Source organism: Pteropus vampyrus, unplaced genomic scaffold (genome assembly GCF_000151845.1).
Source record: "Pteropus vampyrus isolate Shadow unplaced genomic scaffold, Pvam_2.0 Scaffold29, whole genome shotgun sequence".
Lineage (NCBI taxonomy): Eukaryota > Metazoa > Chordata > Mammalia > Chiroptera > Pteropodidae > Pteropus > Pteropus vampyrus.
Window position 1 is genome coordinate 5,058,425 of NW_011888810.1, and position 8,164 is coordinate 5,066,588.

The following is an 8,164-nucleotide window of genomic DNA, read 5'->3' on the forward strand; positions in this document are numbered from 1 at the left end:
GGAAAGGATAGAATTCTTCCGCAGTCAGTTTCCACTCTGTCATCTGCTTAGTGATTTTTCTTAATGATACTGCCAAGGGTCTTCTGAACTAATGTTGCCTAGTATTGTATTTCCCCTACCTCTGTAATATGCTTTAAAATGTCTATAAGTCTGCTGTCTGGGCAGGAAAAACAGTGCTAGGATCTATGACAGGAACCTCAAAAGGAGTGACTGGGAAAAGTCAAAGATGTTGGTAGTTAATGTATTTGATGGTTCCTTTGGTTGCAAGGGACTAGCTTAAGCAAAAAGTAATTTTATGAACACGTATAACCAGGAAGTTCAGTAATGACAGATGGCCAAGGGAGATAGGAAAACATACTGGGCAGATCAAAAACATAGCTGTTGCACAGTCCTATGTAATGTACCTGATTTCTCTTCTCCTTCTCTTTCATGGTAAATTTGATGTAGATGAGACTGGAGTATAGATCCTGCAGTAGTGATCCTCACTCAAGTAGCCTTGTGTTCTCAGGTAGGCACTGAATTTCACCAAATCACCTTGCATAACAACTAGTACAGTTTTGCACATTGAATTATATGGACAGCTAAACAAGAGCAGTGTGAAGGCACTCTTAAAGACACATAATTGTTCATTCCATTTGTTATTTGGGTCCTTTTAGACTCACCTGTTTGCAAAAGGAGTTGGTGGAAGAGGAGGCCATGGGGAAAGATTTGCCTGATCAATGTGGAAAGAGGAATGAAAGTTTTCAAAATCTATGAATTCTGCAAAGGGACCTATTCTTAGTTTTATATTAAAAATCTGTGAAATAAAAAGCAAATGTCTTTTATATGTGAAGCCTCAGGCTCTTTTTCAGTTATAATAATTTTTTCCTCAAGTAATTACCCATAGATGGTCATGATTTAGCCCCAGATCTTCGTTTCAGGATGCTTGTGATCGTCAAATGGCCTTAATTACAAAGTGGTTTTTTTTGTTGTTTTTGAGGGGATTTTTTTCCCCCATCTTGGTGGACCAGTCTTAGGGGCTGATCTTGGGATAGGTATACATCAATATTAAGACAAGTGAGTGGCGAGAACCCAGAGACCTACAGAGATTTCACACTCAGCTCTGTGAAGGCAGGTGCTTTCTCCCCCAAGGTCAGGTGGCAGCAGCAATCCCAGGCAGCACTGTCCATCTTGGATCATGATCTCCCTTATCAAAAATTCAGAAGAACTCTCTCTCTTTCTTTCATCCAGACTTAGTCTGTCATTCTAGGCTTCCTTCCTTTCAGGTTGATTTTCTGCTAGGGGCCTTGCAGTTCTCCTGGCAACTTGTTTGCAGTGGGCTCCCCCACCAAATTCTGACGTGCTGGCATGTTGCTGGACCCCACTGTTGGCAAGCTTCAATTTACTTTCCCAGGACATGGCTCAGACCTCATGTGGATTAGCTGATGAAAATAGATACCCAAGAAGGGGAGTGGTTACAGCCTCACATATCTTCCTTAAACCTAGAAACCTCAAATTTCTGAGTGTTTTACACATGACCAATTTGTAATGCAGGTATGTGAATATAATAGACTGCATGTAGACGGATGATATCATTATAGCACGTAAGGAATGGAGGAAGAGAGAGGACAAAAGGAAAGATGGTCTCAAAGCTATCAATATTCTGACATGGTGTTGTAGCATGCTTAGCCATCAGCTAAGCCAATGCTTGCCAAAGATGCACCAAGCATTACCTTTATCTAATCACTTCGGTTGAATTCTGTAGCTGAAAATCTTGGTTTTGGAATTTGAATTTTTATTTCCTGTCCTTTTTTTTTTTTTTTAACTTAAGGATTAGGATTTTTTTTTTCTTTTACATAAAAGACTCTCTCTTCCTACTCAGTCATTCCTTATATTTTATAGCCATTCAAGCTTTTTGTTTTAAAGAATGGTCATAATCCCAACTTCTTTCCCAAGAAGAGAATTTTAAACACTTTTATGAATATTCCTCTAAATAGAGAGGTATGGTTAGAATTATTTGACAAAAATATGTGCTTTTCTATAATTTACCGTATTTGTTTAAACGGTTCATAAGTTGTTGGTTATCTAAATTGTCCCTGTTTTTTTCCTAATGCATGCACATAGAGAGCTGGGCTAACTAGCTGGAGTAAATTAGACATTTTTAAAAAAAGAAAAAAACATTAACAATTATAAAACATAATTAAAATGCATAAATCATTACAAAACAATCTCATAGTGAAGCACATTTTTAATATTAAAAGTAATAAAAATAAATATTGATGTGCTTGGGAATATATTTTTAACCTAACCATTGATATGATTTCATTACTGTGTTGACCGACTTTATGGCAAAATGACTTCGCCATCTAGTTTTCAACAAAATTAATTCATTCATCTATTCATGGTATATTTATGGAGTTACTGGCAGGAAATAAAATATAATAAAAGGTTCCCACACTCCCAGAGCTTATGTTCTAGTGGGAAAGAAAGGGAAAAAAATAAACAAGTAAATAAAAATATAAAAATGTCAGCTATCGAAGTGGTCTGCAGAAAATTAAAATATGGGTGTGTAAAAGAGTGGAGTAGGGAAATACCCTCCCAGAAAAGGACAAGTGTACTGAGAATTGATGACAAAACTGATGCCAGCCATCCAAAGACCAGGCGAAGTCCATTCCAGGGAGAGGGGACAATTAGTACAAAAGACCTGTTGTGGGGATGATCTTGGAATGTTTCAGGAAGAGAAGGAAGATTGTATACATTTCAATTCACTAATGAAGCCAGAGGAGTGGGATCAGAGGTAGGCAGGGTCCACAACGTACTAATTTTGTCAGCCGGGAACAAAGTTTGAACTTTATTGTAGGCATGATTGGAAGGTACTAGAAAGTTTTAAGCCAAGAAGTGACATAATGTTACTCTTATTTTCAAAAGATCGCTCTAGATGTTGAGTGAAGGATGGAGTACAGGGAGCAAGAATAGACATGAGAGGGAGACCAGCTGGGAGGCTGTTGTAAGTCCAGGTGAATGGTAGTGGTGGCTGAGACCAGGTGTCACAGGGGAAATAGGAAGAACCAGATAAATTTGGGGTATGAACTGGATGCAGAAAAGAACAATGCTCGTTGATGGAATGAAAGTAAAGGATGCAAGGAAAAAAAATAGAACCAAGGATAATACCAATGCAACTACTGAGAAGAGTAGTTATTTTGTTGGATAATCATTTTTGGAAAACAAGCATGTTTGAGCAACTGTTATAATACAAAGCATAGTGTGGATTTTTTTTTTTCTGATAATAATAGCACCTTCCATTTATTGAATGCCTACCATGTGCTGGTTACTCTTTTCCTTACCATATGTGTAGGGGGAATACTGAGATGTACAGTGAATTAAATTCTATTCTTTTAACCTCACTTACTAAACTATAAAATGACCCATGTTTTCCATATGGCCTTTGCCCCTCTGAGGATTGCATTGCCAAGGAAACAGATTGTTAAGCAGAGGCACTGTAGTTAAATCCTATTAAACATGCAATAATTCAAACAAAACCCACAAAGCCAACCAGCACTTGGGTTTGGAATATTGGCCTCAAATATCCCCTTCTTAATGCCTAATTATATACCTAACAAGGTTCAATGTTTAGATGCCTGCCTAATTCTACCCAGAGTTCTAGACTTGTACATTCCTGCCCCAAATCCCTGCTCTGAATGTCAGAATTTTTAATTAATCTCCCCAAATGGTATTTTTCACATAAGAAACTCTCTGCATGCTGCTGGCTTCAAACAGCAGACAAAAAGGTGATTCTTTTCTTTCCCTCGGTCAGACTTTTCCTTTGTAAAACATTAAGCAAAATTGCTTAAATGCCTGTATATGTTCCATTATGGCTGGAGAAAGTCCAGAATTAGAGATTTCAGAAGTAGAAGTTGTTTAGAGATCAACTAGTTCATTTCCACTTTACACATAAGGAATCTGAGGTTCAGAAAGATTGATTTATGTCTCCGAGGTCATGTACAGTATTGATGGGCACTGCCAGGGCCAATGCCCACTTCCTCTGGCTGGTGACACAGTATTGTCTTTCTTTGTTTCAAGGTCGTTACTCTCACCACTCCTCTCCTAAAATTTGTTCTGATTACTCCTTCTATATAAATTCTTCATTTTCTACCCTGTTTCACCTACATGCTTTGCACTCCAGTCTGATCCTTATTGCTCATCCCCGTCTTTCCACTGCCACCTCCTCAAAAGCAGCTTCTCGCTCCAGGTCTGACGTTTGATCTCATCATTCACACCTATCACTGTTTCTCAGGCTCATCTATCTTCTTATAAAATCAGCGCATTTACACATCAAATGTGTTTTGCACAAACGCGTTTTTTTTCAATTCGGTGCCCATGGGTTTTTCTATAAGGCTGTCCTCACTTGACCCTGTGATTTCATTTAAAAAGATCCAGCGGAGTCAGAAAAAGTATGATTGGAGTCAATGTGCCATGTATAGATAAATCCTTCTTATTTAGAAAAATTCACCACTGGGCTTATTGGATGTGGAAGGCGAATCCTAGTGGGCATGAGATGCAAAGAATCGAATAGATAGAGACAAACTTTCTGCAAAAGAAATGAGTGCCACTTTGGTAGTGTGAGCAAATAGAGAAGAGAAAGGCAAGGGCAAGAGTACTGAGGATTACGGCATCAGCCTGGAACCTGATTTGACAGAAATGAAAAGGACCTTTTAAGAACAAGAAAACACAATTTTCAAATTTAAGTTCTGCTCCCTTGTGTTGTAATATAAGTTTACCTGGATGATATCCCTGTGTTTCCAACTAAGGTCACTCAGAGATTTATATAAAAGGGAATCTTGGGAAAAGCAAGTAAAAGCAGTTTCTGTCCTGGTTTTGGGTTGACACCAGTGTAAAGAGAAGACCTCGATATATAGAATGCAGAACTAAGATTCACTGAAGCTGGAAATTAAACCAGAGGTGATTAGAGAAAACGTAAGCCCTTAAGGGTTTGAATAAATCTTGGGAGAAAATTGAGCTTTGCACTGGAATTACAATAAGGATTCAAGTCAAGTTTTCTAGATCTAAAGGGACATGGTCCCCAAACATATGATAGGCACTGGGGATAGAAGGATGAAGAGGATTTAATTCTTGTCCTCTAGTAGCTCATCAAGACATAAGTTACAAGGCAAACATTGGTTAAAGATAGCAGCTGATCATTCATGTCCGATCTTTGAAGGGCACTTTATACACTTCATGCAGTAAATAAATGGGAGATGACTAACAACAAGGTTGGCCACTATAGGTTGACATTTGTCATGTAGACTGTTGAGAAGAGATTTTATTTTTCTTTAGCCCACTGAATTAGCTATTTGATTAGAAGTCACTGCTTTTTTATTTATTTCATTTTATTCTTTCACTTAATAACTGTATATCAAGAGTCTCCATTTTGCCAAGAACTTCAGTGAAGGCTTGGGTGCAATGATGGATCAAAATCGAGATATAATCTCTCCATTTTGGAGCTCAGAGTCTATAGGAGAAGAGGGACTTCAATCAAAGAATCAGACAAACATTACTGAAACTGTGGTAGCAGTTATGGAGAGGTACATGGTGACAAGAGAACTTAAAAGTAGGGAACTAAGGATACTTCTCTGAGAAGCTAAGCTCTGACTGATGAGTAAGAATTAACAATAGGCAAATGCAAACAGGAAATCATTCCAAATTGAGGTGTCAGCTTCTGCAAGACTCTCGTGGCATCCATGAACTGAACCACAGTCAGTGTCGGAAGAGTGAGATCAACAGAGAACAGGCACATGGTACAACACACAGCCAGAGAGATAAACAAGAGCCAGAACACAGGGTTTATAAGCTTAATTAGCCTTTCTCATAAAAACAATGGGAAGCCATCAGGATGTCTCAAGGAAAATATGTTCATATTTAAGTGTTGGAAGAATAACTATGGCTGTAGAGGAAAATGATGCAAAGCAGTGGTTACCAGATAGGTATTTTTCAGAAGTCTGTGATGGCTTAAACCAAGCTGATGTCAGCAGAGAGAGGAGGAACTAGATTTGACAGATATTCAGAAGGTAAATTCAGTAGAATTTGGTGACAATTTGGATATAGATGTTTCTTAGTTTGAGTTTACCTAAAAACAAAATCTAAGACAAAGACTCAAGTAATTTATGGGAATACATAGGGCATATTGGTATAGGAGTTTGGAAAATGAGATAAGGAAGGGAAGGCAGCCACTAAAAAGTGAGCTATTAAACCAATGATCATAGTGGGTGACTGAAGCTTAGTTCATTCTGGGAGACAGTGAAGAATTATGCTTCAGGATTATCCCACCCAAGAGGCAAAGAAGCTGTGCTATTGATATTCCACCAGTCACTGGTTAAGGGCTGATATAGCAGCATTTCCAACCTGCCCGCTATAGATTTAGAAAAATTCTTCAGGAATGGAGATATAAGAACTGGCTGTTGGGAAGTAGTCTAGAGCTCAGTGTCATGGCAGCGCCTGAGGGATATGGATGGGCACTGACTGTGTCTGCTATGCAGGGTGAGGGTGAGTGTCAAGGATGACTCAGAATACCGGGTTGACCTACTGAGATAAGAAGCATTGGGAGATGTTGCAGGTCAGACAATACCAGGCCCTAGAAATGCCAACAAGGTAGAGTCCCTGCCCTCATGGAACTCCCAGTCTAGCAATTCAACTAGTTAGTAAGAACATTCAGTAGTTAACAAGAATACCTTGTTCTCCAGGGAGGAGGCAGGAAGACTCTGGTGCTGCTCGGTCCTAATCCCAAGGAAATTACTGAGGGAAAAAATCTGATTTACTGAGTTTGGGCTGGCTGCCAATCCCTGGATAGTCAACAGTGGACTGTTTCCATGTTCATACTAAGGTAAGGTGGAGAGTATTCCTAGAGCTGGTCTAACAAATTACCATGAACTTAATGGCTATTTATAAAAACTACAATTTTAATAAACTATATTTATACTTCGTTTATAAAAATTTAGCGGTATGTATAAAAGCTACAGAAATTTATCCTCTCATAGTTCTGGAGGCCAAGAGTCTAAAACCCAGGTGTTAGAAGGGCCACACTTCCCCTGAAAGCTCAAAGGAAGGAGCATTCCTTGCTTATTCCAGCTTCTGGTGGCTCCTGGTGTTCCTTGGCCTGTGGCAACACCACTCCAATCTCTGCTTTCTTCCCCCTGTCTTAAATCTCCCTCTCCTTTTACTTATGACATAGTCATTGGACTTAGGGCCCACCCTAAACCTAGGATGATCTCATCTCAAGGTCCTTAATGTAATTACATCTGCAAAGACCCTATTTTCAAATAAAATCACATTCACAGGTGCTGTAGGTTAGGACTTGGACATATCTCTTGGTGGCTACTATTCAAATCACTACAGGGGGCTAAGATAGATTGATATATGTTTACAGCATGTTAGGAGTTCTAGCAAAACTACCTTCAGTTTATTATTTGGTCTGATGTTAGGCCATACAGATTTATGGTCAGAAAAAAAAATGTGGGCAACTTCTCAGAATGCTTTATGGGCTCCATGGGATGTAGCAGATTTAGAGAAAAAGAATCCATTCTGGTGGAAGGAGATGAAATGAGCCCAGAGCAGAATCTGTTCCACAAATTAATAAAGAAACACAAATGATTTTAAAATGTAGAACAAAATAACCAGAAGGAAAACATCAAGATTCACATGGGAAATAAGTGAAAAAGAGAAGAAAGAAAACAACAAACAAACAAACAAACAAACAAACAAAAAACAAGTGCTACTGACAATAACGAATAAAGAATAAAGGCTTGAAGATATAAAAGGGGAAATGCGGAAAGTTATAGTCAAAGAAATATCGAACCAAAGCTACATCTATAAAGTAAAAATTTATGGACTTGAATATGAGACCTTAAAAAGGATCTTTAAGTTGCTTCAGGAAACATTTCTTCATCCTCCATTTGCATCTGTAAAATCACTAACATAACTACTGCCTAGATCATTCTTCCACCAATTATTGGCCAAGTAACTTCTAAACTCTGACTTCTTGGGATTACTCATCAGCATGCACATGACCAAAATAGTTCCGAAGCATATACTATCTCCTGGCATAGTTCGAATTCTTTGGAAAATCTAATAGACTTAGCCCAATTATTTAAGTAGACTACATAAGTCGTAGATTACTGGCCGTTAAATTAAA